General features: G+C 36.4%; 3 non-coding genes across 3 annotated transcripts; all 3 read right to left on the minus strand.

Moving 5' to 3' along the window:
• Positions 1-10,262: 10,262 nt before the first annotated feature.
• LOC139353804 (large subunit ribosomal RNA) lies at positions 10,263-14,232 on the minus strand. Its single transcript, XR_011604944.1, has one exon. It is a non-coding gene; the product is annotated as a large subunit ribosomal RNA (ribosomal RNA).
• A 405-nt stretch (positions 14,233-14,637) lies between these two features.
• On the minus strand, positions 14,638-14,816 carry LOC139353839 (5.8S ribosomal RNA). Its single transcript, XR_011604967.1, has one exon. It is a non-coding gene; the product is annotated as a 5.8S ribosomal RNA (ribosomal RNA).
• A 665-nt stretch (positions 14,817-15,481) lies between these two features.
• Positions 15,482-17,476, minus strand: LOC139353858 (small subunit ribosomal RNA). The gene has a single exon (XR_011604986.1). It is a non-coding gene; the product is annotated as a small subunit ribosomal RNA (ribosomal RNA).
• Between the last annotated feature and the right edge of the window lie 574 nt (positions 17,477-18,050).

Genomic DNA, 18,050 nt, shown 5'->3' on the forward strand with positions numbered 1-18,050 from the left:
CAGCTCCAACAAACAAGAAAGTCTTCGAGATCAACAGACTGTGCCATGCCGTCGTCTCCATCGAGGAACCAAAAAAGTTTGATGAGGTGGTACAATGCTTCCGCTGCCAAGCTTTCGGGCATACTAAGAGGTACTGCAAACTTGAATATGTCTGTGTTAAATGCGGATTATCACACGACTCCCTGAATTGCATGAAGGCAAAGGAAGACCCACCTGTGTGCGGAAATTGTGGTGACAATCACACCGCCTCCTACCGCGGTTGTAGGATCTACATAGAAGCCAAGAAGCGTTTCAGCCCTAAGCCTAAGGCAGTAACTGCTTCTTCATCCAATCCTGCTCCACGCGCAAATTTCCCAGCGAGCAGTGCCGCGAATCAGACAGGGAATCAGAAATTCAGTTACGCCAACGTTGCTAGGGCTGGAGCGGCTGAAAACCTCGACAATAATGGCCAGTCCCCCCTTGATGCCTTGGAGGAGAGAATGATGCGCAGAATGGAATCAATGATGAATTCCATGTTCAATCAGTTCCAAAACTTAGTGATGACAATGCTCTCCAATCAGAACAATCTTAAATGTCCATAAACACCCAACTTATAATATGGAATGCGAACGGCTTGGCTACGAGCAAGCCTGAGGTCGAACATTATATAAAGACTAACCAAGTAGACATCTTACTCGTGTCCGAGACACACTTCACCACCAGATCCCACTTTACCATTCCCGGCTACGAAATAATCAACGCATTGCACCCTGGCGACCGGATACGTGGAGGAGCCTCTATTATCATCAGACGCGGCATTCAATACGAGGAGCTCGAGCCCGTACAACTGGAATGGATGCAGTGTGCGAAAATCCACCTCATAACGTCGCTAGGCAAAATTACCATCGCCTCCGCATACCTCCCTCCAAGATACACATTGAGCCAAACTGATCTGTCTGACGTACTATTGAATCTGGGTCCTAGATTCTTAATCGGAGGCGACTTCAACGCAAAACATACTTGGTGGGGATCACGGACCGTCAACCCGAAAGGAAGCACACTTCTCAGATGCATCAGGGCACTGGGTTGCACCGTCTACTCAACTGGAGAGCCTACCTACTGGCCCACCGACCCAGCCAAGATTCCGGACCTCTTGGACTTTGCATTTAGCAGAGGAATTGACCCCACAAAAGTATCTACGGCTGCATGCCATGATCTTGCATCGGATCACAGCATGGTCAAGATTTTATATAGCAACTCCTATCTGAGAAATCCAACGGCAGTCAAGCTCATCAGACGGAATACAAACATCCCGATTTTTAAATCTTGGCTAGAAAATCATGTAGACCCCCAGCCAGTACTAGAAAGTCCGATAGACATCGACGAAGCGGTGGAGTACCTCACCAGACAGGTCCACCTGGCAGCAAGCATCGCCACCCCGGACGTTGAAACTACACGAACGGTGCACACCAGAGGCCAAAGAGACAACTATCTCTGGTCAACCGAGCTGGCAACAAAGGTAAGCGAAAAACGGCGTTTGAGGAGGGTCTGGCAGTTAAGTAGAAGACGGTCGGACAAAACCATCTACAACAGGGCTTGTAAAGACCTTAACAGGATGCTCCTAGACCTAAAAAGCAAGTCTCTAGAAGCCTACCTCGCGGACCTTGAACCCTGTAGTGCAGACCACAAGCTTTGGAACGCAACTAAGTATTTGAAGCGACCCACACGGAGGATAGCTCCTATAAAATCATCGACTGGAGCCTGGTGTCGCTCAAACCAGGAAAAAGCAAACGCCTTTGCCGACCACTTAAGGAGTAGTTTCCAGCCATTCGACCTGTGCGACCCAGTGGACCATCAAGAGACCCTTCATTTCCTGGATGTGGCTTGTCCCATGGACTTGCCCATTCCAGAAATCGACTGTGAGGAAATAAAGGAGGAGTTAACATCACTCAAACCAACAAAGTCTCCTGGATATGATCGTCTAGACGCCACTGCTCTGAAGCTTATGCCGCCGAACTGCATTGAAAACTTGAAGTTCATCATGAACCAAAGTCTAAGACTCGGCCATTTCCCAACACAATGGAAATGTGCAGAGATTATTGTCATCCCCAAACCAGGTAAGCCTGAGGCCGAACTGGGATCTTACAGGCCCATCAGTCTGCTGCCAATCCTCTCCAAAATCTTGGAAAAATTATTCCTGAGGAGATTGATGCCTGTGCTAGATGAAAAACATATCATCCCAGATCACCAATTTGGCTTCAGGCGAGCTCACGGGACCATTCAACAGTGCCACAGGGTAGTGAGCTGCATTTTAGACTCCTTCGAGTCTAAAAGGTTCTGCTCTGCAGCATTCTTAGACGTCAGGCAAGCTTTCGACAGAGTCTGGCACCAGGGCCTTTTGTATAAATTAAAGCACACCCTGCCTACTCCTCATTACCTACTTTTGAAAGACTATCTTGAAAACAGAAGGTTTTATGTAAGATGTAACCAGCAGGAGTCGCCCATCCACGAAGTGGCCGCTGGAGTCCCCCAAGGCAGTGTACTCAGCCCAATATTGTACTCAATATACACCGCGGATATGCCCATTCCCACGGGTAGTCTCAACATGACCTGTACATATGCTGACGACACGGCGTTTTTAGTCTCCGCAGACTCCCTGCCACTGGCTGTGCAAGGCCTGCAGCAAGCTCTGTTAAACATAGAACCGTGGCTTAAAAGATGGAACGTCATCATAAATGCAGAGAAGTCAACGAATATATCTTTCTCCTTACGACCAGGTATATCCGCACCGGTTATGCTGAACGGAGCAGCCATCCCGCAACAGCTCACTGCAAAATATCTGGGTCTGACCCTGGATTCTAAACTAACGTGGAAGGAACATATCGTGGGCAAAGCAAAACTCTTGATGCTAAAAAACAGACAAATGTGGTGGCTACTACAAAGAAGGAGTAAATTATCAACTAAAAACAAATTACTGCTATATAACAGCATCTTAAAACCAACATGGACATATGGCATAGAGCTTTGGGGCACTGCAGCTATCTCAAACCTTAAGAAATTAGAAAGAGTCGAAAACAGAATACTACGCCAAATTTTAAATGCCCCTTTTTACGTGAGAAACACCACAATTAGGAGGGATCTTAAGCTCCCCACAGTGGTAGAAGAGGCAGCTAAACGCAGCAGACGGCACCTAGACAAAATAGAAGACCACCCAAACCCACTCGCTTCCAGAGTGCTCGACGTTGAACCTCGCCGATTAAAAAGACGACACCCCACGGACCTGCCGTTCAGGGTCCCCTAAATGATGCAATTACATACACGCAAACACATGTAATACACCCCCACATATTTCCACTAATACTCCTCACTACATAAGCTTTATGTAAACTAACACTGAATTTATTGCCACAAAATTTAATTTATTGCCCACTAGGGCAGACGTAAATATATATATTCAAACCAAAAAAAAAAAAAAAAAAAATTTGAAGCCTGCTTTAAGCACTCTAATTTGTTCAAAGTAATTGTACCGGCCCACAATAACACTCGTTTAAGAGCACTAATGCAGGTTTTTAAATAGGAGGAACATATGAAAAAATACAAGTATCTAAGCACATGTAAGAACTCCACCGGTAATACGCTTACATACATAAAGGTATAGTACTAACCACAATTGTAAGTTGTACTACCCGTATGAAGCACAAGTTCAACTACGAACGTTTTAACCGCAACAACTTTAATATACGCTATTGGAGCTGGAATTACCGCGGCTGCTGGCACCAGACTTGCCCTCCAATTGGTCCTTGTTAAAGGATTTAAAGTGTACTCATTCCAATTACAGGGCCTCGGATATGAGTCCTGTATTGTTATTTTTCGTCACTACCTCCCCGAGCTGGGAGTGGGTAATTTACGCGCCTGCTGCCTTCCTTAGATGTGGTAGCCGTTTCTCAGGCTCCCTCTCCGGAATCGAACCCTGATTCCCCGTTACCCGTTGCAACCATGGTAGTCCTAGATACTACCATCAAAAGTTGATAGGGCAGACATTTGAAAGATCTGTCGTCGGTACAAGACCATACGATCTGCATGTTATCTAGAGTTCAACCAATATAACGATCTTGCGATCGCTTGGTTTTAGCCTAATAAAAGCACATGTCCCATAAGGTTCATGTTTTAATTGCATGTATTAGCTCTAGAATTACCACAGTTATCCAAGTAACTGTTAACGATCTAAGGAACCATAACTGATATAATGAGCCTTTTGCGGTTTCACTTTTAATTCGTGTGTACTTAGACATGCATGGCTTAATCTTTGAGACAAGCATATAACTACTGGCAGGATCAACCAGAATAATGTTTTTATTCATATTTCATTCATATTTTTGAATAGAAATTAGCAATATAAATTTTATAGATTGTTTTCTATCGAATACGGCCATTTTTATATAGCATTCGTATACGTTTGTTTTCAATATATACTTGTTTCGCCACTAATAATAACAAGTTTTTTAATTATTGATGTTTAAAAAAAAGAAATATCTTATCTTCTTTAAAACACAATATTTTGTAATATGTAATAATATTTTCTTTATATATGCATATTTCATTCTAAAATATCATTTTTGTTCGACATACGTCATTATTGTATCCACACATGTACAATTTTTGTTTAACCAATATATAATATTGAGTTAAATCATTTGTATTTTGATGATAAATTTAAAATTTATCTGTATATATTCATATAGACTCTTTGGTAATATATAATATAAAACCGAGCGCATATATGATATGTACTTTAATAATAAAATATATTTATAATTCGCTTTTACGCCTTTTTTTGTGTAAACTAATATTAAATAGTTAAGATAGAGGCAGAAAGGTCAAATATACATTTACAATGTATATCTAGCAATCCTGCCTCTTTTTGTTTTAAATAGGATTAATTAACGATAAAATTGGGAAACAATTTGTTATTCTATGTATAATAGAAACACTTGGCCTTTGTTTCGACTTTATTATCTTGGGCTTAAAATATTAACCGCGGAGCCAAGTCCCATATTCATAAATGAACACAGAAACAAATTTGACGGATAATATCTTATCTACCGACTATTGTCAATAGGAGATGGCCGGCCCATTGACCATCCTATAGTAGTTTTTGGACCCATTATCTTTAATTCGGGTATTTTCAATTGTCTTTGCCACCAAACCATTTGAAACTCTCTCTTATAATAAGAGAATACACATATAATTCCATTATATGGATATATCATCTTCATTTTATTTGCTACATCACCATATAATAGTTTTTGAACCCGTAATCTTCAATTCGGGTATTTTCAATTATCTTTACCAACCAACCATATGGTATTCTTTCTTATAATAAGAGAATACATGTGTATATCCATTATATGGATATATGGTCTTAACTTTATTTGCTACACCACCCTATAGTAGTTTTTGAACCCAATATCTTCAATTCGGGTATTTTCAATTCTCTTTGCCAACCACCCATATGGTATTCTCTCTTATAATAAGAGAATACAAGTATATTTTCATTATATGGATATAATGCCATTTATTTTTCAATATCCATATAATTCATTTAGTTTTGTATGTACAAAACAAGTTTTCTTTATAGTATTGACAAAATCATATGCATACGCATAACATAAGTTTTGACCAATACGAGGAGGGGCCCGCCAACGACCACCTCCCTATAGTAGTTTTTGGACCCATGATCTTCTAAAAGCATGTTTACAGTACTAGCGTCACCCTCACTAGGTTTATATATCGTGTTTCAGTGATACACAGGTAAATTTTACCATGTATTCTTAAGTATATGGCAATTATATGCCATATCTATATAATTCAATCATATTTTAATGTATATTTATTATATTATACATTATTATGCCTTATAGGTATTATACCTATAAGCCATATCCATACGATTCATTTACTAGTGCCGCCCCTCACTAGGTTTATATATCTTATTGCATTGATATACAATTTATTCTTATTTATATGGCATTTATATGCCATATCTATACAATTCCTTCATATTTCGATGTATACTTGCTAGATTATACATTGTTATGCCTTATAGGTATTATACCTATAAGCCATATCCATACGATTCACTTATATAAATATATGTATATTTTTCAATACATTATTTTTTTTCACTTTTGTATGGATTTTTATGCATATCCATACATTTATATGGATATGCTTGGCGGTCTTAATAGTATTGACAAACTTATATGCATAACATAGGTTTTGACCAATACGAGGAGGGGCCCGCCAACGACCACCTCCCTATAGTAGTTTTTGGACCCATGATCTTCTAAAAGCATGTTTACAGTACTAGTGTCACCCTCACTAGGTTTATATATCGTGTTTCAGTGATATACGGGTAAATTTTACCATTTATTCTTAAGTATATGGCATTTATATGCCATATCTATATAATTCAATCATGTTTTAATGTATATTTATTATATTATACATTATTATGCCTTATAGGTATTATACCTATAAGCCATATCCATACGATTCATTTACTAGTGCCGCCCCTCACTAGGTTTATATATCTTATTGCATTGATATACAATTTATTCTTATGTATATGGCATTTATATGCCATATCTATACAATTCCTTCATATTTCGATGTATACTTGCTAGATTATACATTGTTATGCCTTATAGGTATTATACCTATAAGCCATATCCATACGATTCACTTATATAAATATATGTATATTTTTCAATACATTATTTTTTTCACTTTTGTATGGATTTTTATGCATATCCATACATTTATATGGATATGCTTGGCGGTCTTAATAGTATTGACAAACTTATATGCATAACATAGGTTTTGACCAATACGAGGAGGGGCCCGCCAACGACCACCTCCCTATAGTAGTTTTTGGACCCATTATCTTCCAAAAGCATGTTTACAGTACTAGCGTCACCCTCACTAGGTTTATATATCGTGTTTAAGTGATATACGGGTAAATTTTACCATTTATTCTTAAGTATATGGCATTTATATGCCATATCTATATAATTCAATCATATTTTAATGTATATTTATTATATTATACATTATTATGCCTTATAGGTATTATACCTATAAGCCATATCCATACGATTCATTTACTAGTGCCGCCCCTCACTAGGTTTATATATCTTATTGCATTGATATACAATTTATTCTTATTTATATGGCATTTATATGCCATATCTATACAATTCCTTCATATTTCGATGTATACTTGCTAGATTATACATTGTTATGCCTTATAGGTATTATACCTATAAGCCATATCCATACGATTCACTTATATAAATATATGTATATTTTTCAATACATTATTTTTTTTCACTTTTGTATGGATTTTTATGCATATCCATACATTTATATGGATATGCTTGGCGGTCTTAATAGTATTGACAAACTTATATGCATAACATAGGTTTTGACCAATACGAGGAGGGGCCCGCCAACGACCACCTCCCTATAGTAGTTTTTGGACCCATGATCTTCTAAAAGCATGTTTACAGTACTAGTGTCACCCTCACTAGGTTTATATATCGTGTTTCAGTGATATACGGGTAAATTTTACCATTTATTCTTAAGTATATGGCATTTATATGCCATATCTATATAATTCAATCATGTTTTAATGTATATTTATTATATTATACATTATTATGCCTTATAGGTATTATACCTATAAGCCATATCCATACGATTCATTTACTAGTGCCGCCCCTCACTAGGTTTATATATCTTATTGCATTGATATACAATTTATTCTTATGTATATGGCATTTATATGCCATATCTATACAATTCCTTCATATTTCGATGTATACTTGCTAGATTATACATTGTTATGCCTTATAGGTATTATACCTATAAGCCATATCCATACGATTCACTTATATAAATATATGTATATTTTTCAATACATTATTTTTTTTCACTTTTGTATGGATTTTTATGCATATCCATACATTTATATGGATATGCTTGGCGGTCTTAATAGTATTGACAAACTTATATGCATAACATAGGTTTTGACCAATACGAGGAGGGGCCCGCCAACGACCACCTCCCTATAGTAGTTTTTGGACCCATTATCTTCCAAAAGCATGTTTACAGTACTAGCGTCACCCTCACTAGGTTTATATATCGTGTTTAAGTGATATACGGGTAAATTTTACCATTTATTCTTAAGTATATGGCATTTATATGCCATATCTATATAATTCAATCATGTTTTAATGTATATTTATTATATTATACATTATTGTGCCTTATAGGTATTATACCTATAAGCCATATCCATACGATTCATTTACTAGTGCCGCCCCTCACTAGGTTTATATATCTTATTGCATTGATATACAATTTATTCTTATGTATATGGCATTTATATGCCATATCTATACAATTCCTGCATATTTCGATGTATATTTGCTAGATTATACATTGTTATGCCTTATAGGTATTATACCTATAAGACATATCCATACGATTCACTTATATAAATATATGTATATTTTTCAATACATTATTTTTTTTTCACTTTTGTATGGATTTGTATGCATATCCATACATTTATATGGATATGCTTGGCGTTCTTTATAGTATTGACAACCTCATATGTATAACATAGGTTTTGACCAATACGAGGAGGGGCCCGCCAACGACCACCTCCCTATAGTAGTTTTTTACCCCGAGCTCTGCCAAAATCATGTTTACAGTACTAGTGCCACCCTTCACTAGGTTTTTATATCTTATTTCAGTGATATAAGTGTTAATCATTCTATTTATTCTTATGCATATGGCATTTAAAAGCCATATCTATACAATTCATTCATATTTCAATGTATATTTATAATATTAAACCATATTATGACATATAGGTATTATACCTGTAAGCCATATCTATACGATTCATTCACTAGTGCCGCCCCTCACTAGGTTTATATATCTCATTTCAGTGATATATGGGTAAACTCTATTATTTTTCATATGACACTTATATGCTGCCATATATATAAAAATGCATTTATATTTCAACGTATATATATTTACTATATTATACATTAATATGCCTTAAAGGTATTATATCTACTATAAGCCATATCCATACGATTCATTTATATAAATACATATATGTATAATTTTCTATACATAAATTTTTTTTTATTAATATATGGGTTTCCTAAGCATATCCATATAATCCATTTAGTCTTATATGGATTAGATTGGTCTTCTTTATTGTATTGCCAAACTCATATTGATAACATAAGTTTTGAACAATAAGAGCAGCCGCCAACCAACCAACCGCCGCTACCATTACTTACTTTTATATATGTCCTCTTTATTTTAATGGTCTCTTTATTTGAATTTCAATACCATAGGAATATTTATACATCGAATATGTTTGCCACTAATTTTTCGCGTCACTTATAATATGACGATACAGACTTGCTACCATAACATAAGTTTTGAACAATAAGAGGAGCAGCCGCCAACCAACCAACCAACCAACCACTGCTACCATTGGAGGAACATATACTTACTTATTATATGGCCTCTCTCTGTACTTTAATGGTCTCTTTACTTGAATTTGAATACCATAGGAATATTTATATACATCGAATATGTTTGCCATTAATTTTTCGCGTCACTTATAATATGACGATACAGACTTGCTACCATAACATAAGTTTTGAACAATAAGAGGAGCAGACACCAACCAACCAACCGCTGCTACCATTGGAGGAACATATACTTACTTTTATATATGTCCTCTTTATTTAAATGGTCTCTTCATTTGAATATTAATACCATAGGAATATTTATACATCGAATATTGTTTGCCACTAATTTTTCGCGTCACTAATAATATGACGATACAGACTTGCTACCATAACATAAGTTTTGAACAATAAGAGGAGCAGACACCAACCAACCAACCGCTGCTACCATTGGAGGAACATATACTTACTTTTATATATGTCCTCTTTACTTGCATTATCAAAATACCATAGGAATATTTATACATGGAATATGTTTGCCACTTTATCATCGCGTCACTAATAAAGATGACGATGCATTTTGTTTGTTCAATATTTATTTATAATAATATATTGATTTTTTTATAGGTCTCTTATATTACTAGACCTTTTGCTAACCACAAAGTGGCGCGCCGTTGCAAGCAAGCATAAATTATTATGCCGCTTGCAACATCTTTATTATCGAATCATCAAGCAAAGGATAAGCTTCAGTGGATCGCAGTATGGCAGCTGCTCAACCACTTACAACACCTTGCCTGTTACAAAAGTCGTTTACAATTGATTCTAGGCTTTGTCATTGTATTAAATAATGCTTTTATATGTAACTAGCGCGGCATCAGGTGATCAAAGATCCTCCCAATTTACTATGTTACAAATTACATTGGCATCACATCCATTGTCGTTTATAAAGTAAATTATAAACTTTAAATGGTTTAGAAGCCATACAATGCAAATTGCCCCTTATTTATCATTGCAGTCCAGCACGGATACGACCTTAGAGGCGTTCAGGCATAATCCAACGGACGTAGCGTCATACCACTGTTCGCTCGAACAAGTATTGTGCCATTGGTCCGTACCTGCGGTTCCTCTCGTACTACGCAGGAATGCTGTCGCAACAACGTTTTGTCATTAGTAGGGTAAAACTAACCTGTCTCACGACGGTCTAAACCCAGCTCACGTTCCCTTGCATGGGTGAACAATCCAACGCTTGGTGAATTTTGCTTCACAATGATAAGAAGAGCCGACATCGAAGGATCAAAAAGCGACGTCGCTATGAACGCTTGGCCGCCACAAGCCAGTTATCCCTATGGTAACTTTTCTGACACCTCTTGTTAAAAACTCTTTAAACCAAAAGGATCGATAGGCCGAGCTTTTGCTGTCCCTGTGTGTACTGAACACCGAGATCAAGTCAGCATTTGCCCTTTTGCTCTATGTGTGGTTTCTGTCCGCACTGAGCTGGCCTTGGGACACCTCCGTTATTATTTGAGAGATGTACCGCCCCAGTCAAACTCCCTACCTGGCAATGTCCTTGAATTGGATCATACCTGAGTAATTGGAGTTATACCAAATTTTCAAATCAAAAATACATAAATGCACCGTTTTATTAAAGAATTTGTTTGCGATTATATAACAAACTCGTGATACTTTGATCAAGAAGCTTGCATCAAAACCCAATACCATAAGATATAATAAATATATCCGTATAATGGCTAGGAAATGATACACGTTCCATTTAATCAAGTAAGTAAGGAAACAATAAGAGTAGTGGTATTTCATTGGCGATACCAAACCGAAGTCTAATATCTCCCACTTATTCTACACCTCTTATGTCTCCTTACACTGCCAGATTAGAGTCAAGCTCAAAAGGGTCTTCTTTCCCCGCTAATTATTCCAAGCCCGTTCCCTTGGCTGTGGTTTCGCTAGATAGTAGATAGGGACAGTAGGAATCTCGTTAATCCATTCATGCGCGTCACTAATTAGATGACGAGGCATTTGGCTACCTTAAGAGAGTCATAGTTACTCCCGCCGTTGACCCGCGCTTACTTGAATTTCTTCACTTTGACATTCAGAGCACTGGGCAGAAATCACATTGTGTCAACACCCGCTAGGGCCATCACAATGCTTTGTTTTAATTAGACAGTCGGATTCCCCAAGTCCGTGCCAGTTCTGAATTGATTGTTAATTGATAATCGTTATAATTAATAAGAACTAATTGGTTTAACCCAATTAGTATTCTTAAAAATTTTAGCAAGAAAGTTCCACAATTGGCTACGTAACTAAACTATCCGGGGAACAAGTGACCAACATAAATGCCAGACACTCTATTTACCCAGAACGAGCACATAAACCATGTTATTGTTTCCCAATCAAGCCCGACTATCTCAATCTTCAGAGCCAATCCTTATCCCGAAGTTACGGATCTAATTTGCCGACTTCCCTTACCTACATTATTCTATCGACTAGAGACTCTTCACCTTGGAGACCAGCTGCGGATATTGGTACGGCCTGTTGAGAAGTTTGCGTGTCCCCACCATAAATTTTCAAGGTCCGAGGAGAAAATATCGACACAACAGTATATGTCATGCTCTTCTAGCCCATCTACCATATCTCTCTGCGAAAGACTTCCATGGTAGTACGGCTATAAAACAGAAAAGAAAACTCTTCCGATATCTCTCGACGGCTTCTTTATGGTCGTTCCTGTTGCCAGGATGAGCACGAGGCCCATATTTAATAACAAACGGATACTCAACAGGTTACGGAATTGGAACCGTATTCCCTTTCGTTCAAAATTATTCAAGTATATTAATTAGCTTGATTTATATAATATAATATATTTGTATGGCATTTGTGTTTTACTTGAAAATTTTCGGCTTTCGCCTTGAACTTAGGACCGACTAACTCGTGATCAACCACTGTTCACACGAAACCCTTCTCCACTTCAGTCCTCCAAGGTCTCATTCGATTATTTGCTACTACCACCAAGATCTGTACCAATGGCAGCTCCATGCAGGCTTGCGCCAAACACTTCTACGCATACCATTGTACCTTCCTACTCACTAAAGTTTCAAAATTTATATCACAAGTAATATAAATCATCTACTTTAGCGGTAATGTATAGGTATACAACTTAAGCGCCATCCATTTTAAGGGCTAGTTGCTTCGGCAGGTGAGTTGTTACACACTCCTTAGCGGATTTCGACTTCCATGATCACCGTCCTGCTGTTTTAAGCAACCAACGCCTTTCATGGTATCTGCATGAGTTGTTAATTTGGGCACCGTAACATTACGTTTGGTTCATCCCACAGCGCCAGTTCTGCTTACCAAAAGTGGCCCACTGGGCACATTATATCATAACCTTGAACTTCATATCAAGAAAGTTAAGGTTCTTACCCATTTAAAGTTTGAGAATAGGTTAAGATCGTTTCGACCCTAAGGCCTCTAATCATTCGCTTTACCAGATAAGATTATTTTATATAACATTAAAATGCACCAGCTATCCTGAGGGAAACTTCGGAAGGAACCAGCTACTAGATGGTTCGATTGGTCTTTCGCCCCTATACTCAATTCTGACAATCGATTTGCACGTCAGAACTGTTTCGGTCTTCCATCAGGGTTTCCCCTGACTTCAACCTGATCAAGTATAGTTCACCATCTTTCGGGTCACAGCATATATGCTCAAGGTACGTTCCAGTTAGAGGCATAAATAATATAAATATCATTATACATAACTATATAGAACGCCCCGGGATTGTGTTAATTAGCTATAAATAGTTAAAAAACTAATCCCATTATTAGTCAAGTTAATTACGCTATTAGGTTTATATCCCAATAACTTGCACATATGTTAGACTCCTTGGTCCGTGTTTCAAGACGGGTCCCGAAGGTATCCTGAATCTTTCGCATTGTTAATCATACAAGTGCATATAATAAACACAAAAATCAATGATAATTATGCCATTATATAATTCCGAAAAATTAACGCACTGTATTCATATAAATCTATCAGCACTTTATCAAATTAATAACATTTATTCTGTGTTAAAATGCAAGCAAATTAATTTGAATAAACTATAAGTTATATTTTATGATAAATTTTGTATGCTAATAGATTACAATGTCCTTATATGGAAAAAATGCACACTATTATCATAATATTGTTTAAATATTACAATTTTAATGATGAATTTTCCATAACGGATATTCAGGTTCATCGGGCTTAACCTCTAAGCAGTTTCACGTACTGTTTAACTCTCTATTCAGAGTTCTTTTCAACTTTCCCTCACGGTACTTGTTTACTATCGGTCTCATGGTTATATTTAGTTTTAGATGGAGTTTACCACCCACTTAGTGCTGCACTATCAAGCAACACGACTCTTTGGAAACATCATCTAGTAATCATTAACGTTATACGGGCCTGGCACCCTCTATGGGTAAATGGCCTCATTTAAGAAGGACTTAAATCGTTAATTTCTCATACTAGAATATTGACGCTCCATACACTGCATCTCACATTTGCCATATAGACAAAGTGACTTAGTGCTGAACTGATTTCTTTTCGCTCGCCGCTACTAAGAAAATCCTGGTTAGTTTCTTTTCCTCCCCTAATTAATATGCTTAAATTCAGGGGGTAGTCCCATATGAGTTGAGGTTGTGTATAACTTTTATTTGCAATTAATTCTTTATATATAATGATAAAACATTTTATTAAATTCGTTATATTTATATATATATATATTTGTATGGCATTTGTTTGGTCTAACGAATCAACGAAGAATAATAATATAGTCAACGGCTTTCTATTTTCTAATCGTTAATAAGAGACAATTCTAGATAAATTTTTTATGCTAGACATTTCTCAGTATTATTTGATTGAAAAAGAAAATATTTCTCTTCGTTTTTCACATTCAAATTAATTTACTAATGTGAGATAATGTTTTTCATATATTTGTTAATATTATGAATAAAATAATTAAATTATTATTATCCAATAATATACCATATGCTTATAAAATTTCATTATAAAATTTGTATAAACAACTTAATTAGCATAGTCTTACAACCCTCAACCATATGTAGTCCAAGCAGCACTATAAAATTAATTAAAGTACATAACAGCATGGACTGCGATATGCGTTCAAAATGTCGATGTTCATGTGTCCTGCAGTTCACACGATGACGCACAGTTTGCTGCGTTCTTCATCGACCCATGAGCCGAGTGATCCACCGCTTAGAGTTTTATATATTGGTTTGTTAATTTTGTCATATATGTTTTTATTGAAAGAAATTAAAAATACACCATTTTACTGGCATATATCAATTCCTTCAATAAATTTATTTTTATACCTAAAACGAATGCTGCGAAATGTCTTAGTTTCATATAACCAATAATATATCAAGTATTTTTTTAATGGCATTTACGGTATTAAATACTTTTTAGCGATATATATTGAAATTTATATAAAACATTAACCTGTATTAATCAGGTACAACATTGTACATTTTAGGTTGTTGCATTATCCAATGTATGCGCATAACTGAGATGAACAATACATATCGCAACGCGTGTATATTATGGTCCATATACACACAGTGTTTTATTAATTGCATTTAATATACAATATAATAATAATATCAAATAATTTCGATTTGCTTGTTCGAATTTGTTATTTGTTTGCTTTCGCTTTCTTGCTTATTTATTTCTCTTATTTATTGCAATAATATATTTATATATTATATATTTCTTATTACAATTATTATATTTCGACTTGCTTTTTCGAAATTGTATTTGATCTATATATATAGATCATATTTTTGGCAATTTAATATTTTATTTGTATTACTATAATAATGTTATTATAATAAAAACAAATTTTTTTATTAACGGTAAGGATATTAAACAATAATGATCCTTCCGCAGGTTCACCTACGGAAACCTTGTTACGACTTTTACTTCCTCTAAATAATCAAGTTCGGTCAACTTTTGCGAAACAACCGTAACACACAAGGCGTCACAGTGATCACGTCCGGAGACCTCACTAAATAATTCAATCGGTAGTAGCGACGGGCGGTGTGTACAAAGGGCAGGGACGTAATCAATGCGAGTTAATGACTCACACTTACTGGGAATTCCAAGTTCATGTGAACAGTTTCAGTTCACAATCCCAAGCATGAAAGTGGTTCAGCGGTTTACCCGGACCTCTCGGTCTAGGAAATACACGTTGATACTTTCATTGTAGCGCGCGTGCAGCCCAGGACATCTAAGGGCATCACAGACCTGTTATTGCTCAATCTCATTATTGCTAGACGCAATTTGTCCATTTAAGAAGCTAGTGTCCTTATAATGGGACAAACCATCAGGTACGGCTCCACTTATATAAACACATTCAAACACAATAAACATTTTACTGCCACCATGAATGAAGGCTATATAAGCTTCAACACCATAATCCTGAAGATATCTATTTAATATATTTGAGTCTCGTTCGTTATCGGAATTAACCAGACAAATCACTCCACGAACTAAGAACGGCCATGCACCACCACCCATAGATTCGAGAAAGAGCTATCAATCTGTCTTACACACTTATGTTCGGACCTGGTAAGTTTTCCCGTGTTGAGTCAAATTAAGCCGCAGGCTCCACTCCTGGTGGTGCCCTTCCGTCAATTCCTTTAAGTTTCAGCTTTGCAACCATACTTCCCCCGGAGCCCAAAAGCTTTGGTTTCCCGGGAAGCGACTGAGAGAGCCATAAAAGTAGCTACACCCAATTGCTAGCTGGCATCGTTTATGGTTAGAACTAGGGCGGTATCTGATCGCCTTCGAACCTCTAACTTTCGTTCTTGATTAATGAAAACATCTTTGGCAAATGCTTTCGCTTAAGTTAGTCTTACGACGGTCCAAGAATTTCACCTCTCGCGTCGTAATACTAATGCCCCCAAACTGCTTCTATTAATCATTACCTCTTGATCTGAAAACCAATGAAAGCAGAACAGAGGTCTTATTTCATTATCCCATGCACAGAATATTCAGGCATTTGAAGCCTGCTTTAAGCACTCTAATTTGTTCAAAGTAATTGTACCGGCCCACAATAACACTCGTTTAAGAGCACTAATGCAGGTTTTTAAATAGGAGGAACATATGAAAAAATACAAGTATCTAAGCACATGTAAGAACTCCACCGGTAATACGCTTACATACATAAAGGTATAGTACTAACCACAATTGTAAGTTGTACTACCCGTATGAAGCACAAGTTCAACTACGAACGTTTTAACCGCAACAACTTTAATATACGCTATTGGAGCTGGAATTACCGCGGCTGCTGGCACCAGACTTGCCCTCCAATTGGTCCTTGTTAAAGGATTTAAAGTGTACTCATTCCAATTACAGGGCCTCGGATATGAGTCCTGTATTGTTATTTTTCGTCACTACCTCCCCGAGCTGGGAGTGGGTAATTTACGCGCCTGCTGCCTTCCTTAGATGTGGTAGCCGTTTCTCAGGCTCCCTCTCCGGAATCGAACCCTGATTCCCCGTTACCCGTTGCAACCATGGTAGTCCTAGATACTACCATCAAAAGTTGATAGGGCAGACATTTGAAAGATCTGTCGTCGGTACAAGACCATACGATCTGCATGTTATCTAGAGTTCAACCAATATAACGATCTTGCGATCGCTTGGTTTTAGCCTAATAAAAGCACATGTCCCATAAGGTTCATGTTTTAATTGCATGTATTAGCTCTAGAATTACCACAGTTATCCAAGTAACTGTTAACGATCTAAGGAACCATAACTGATATAATGAGCCTTTTGCGGTTTCACTTTTAATTCGTGTGTACTTAGACATGCATGGCTTAATCTTTGAGACAAGCATATAACTACTGGCAGGATCAACCAGAATAATGTTTTTATTCATATTTCATTCATATTTTTGAATAGAAATTAGCAATATAAATTTTATAGATTGTTTTCTATCGAATACGGCCATTTTTATATAGCATTCGTATACGTTTGTTTTCAATATATACTTGTTTCGCCACTAATAATAACAAGTTTTTTAATTATTGATGTTTAAAAAAAAGAAATATCTTATCTTCTTTAAAACACAATATTTTGTAATATGTAATAATATTTTCTTTATATATGCATATTTCATTCTAAAATATCATTTTTGTTCGACATACGTCATTATTGTATCCACACATGTACAATTTTTGTTTAACCAATATATAATATTGAGTTAAATCATTTGTATTTTGATGATAAATTTAAAATTTATCTGTATATATTCATATAGACTCTTTGGTAATATATAATATAAAACCGAGCGCATATATGATATGTACTTTAATAATAAAATATATTTATAATTCGCTTTTACGCCTTTTTTTGTGTAAACTAATATTAAATAGTTAAGATAGAGGCAGAAAGGTCAAATATACATTTACAATGTATATCTAGCAATCCTGCCTCTT

This window comes from Drosophila suzukii, chromosome Y, assembly GCF_043229965.1.
Source record: "Drosophila suzukii chromosome Y, CBGP_Dsuzu_IsoJpt1.0, whole genome shotgun sequence".
In the NCBI taxonomy this organism is placed as follows: Eukaryota; Metazoa; Arthropoda; class Insecta; order Diptera; family Drosophilidae; genus Drosophila; species Drosophila suzukii.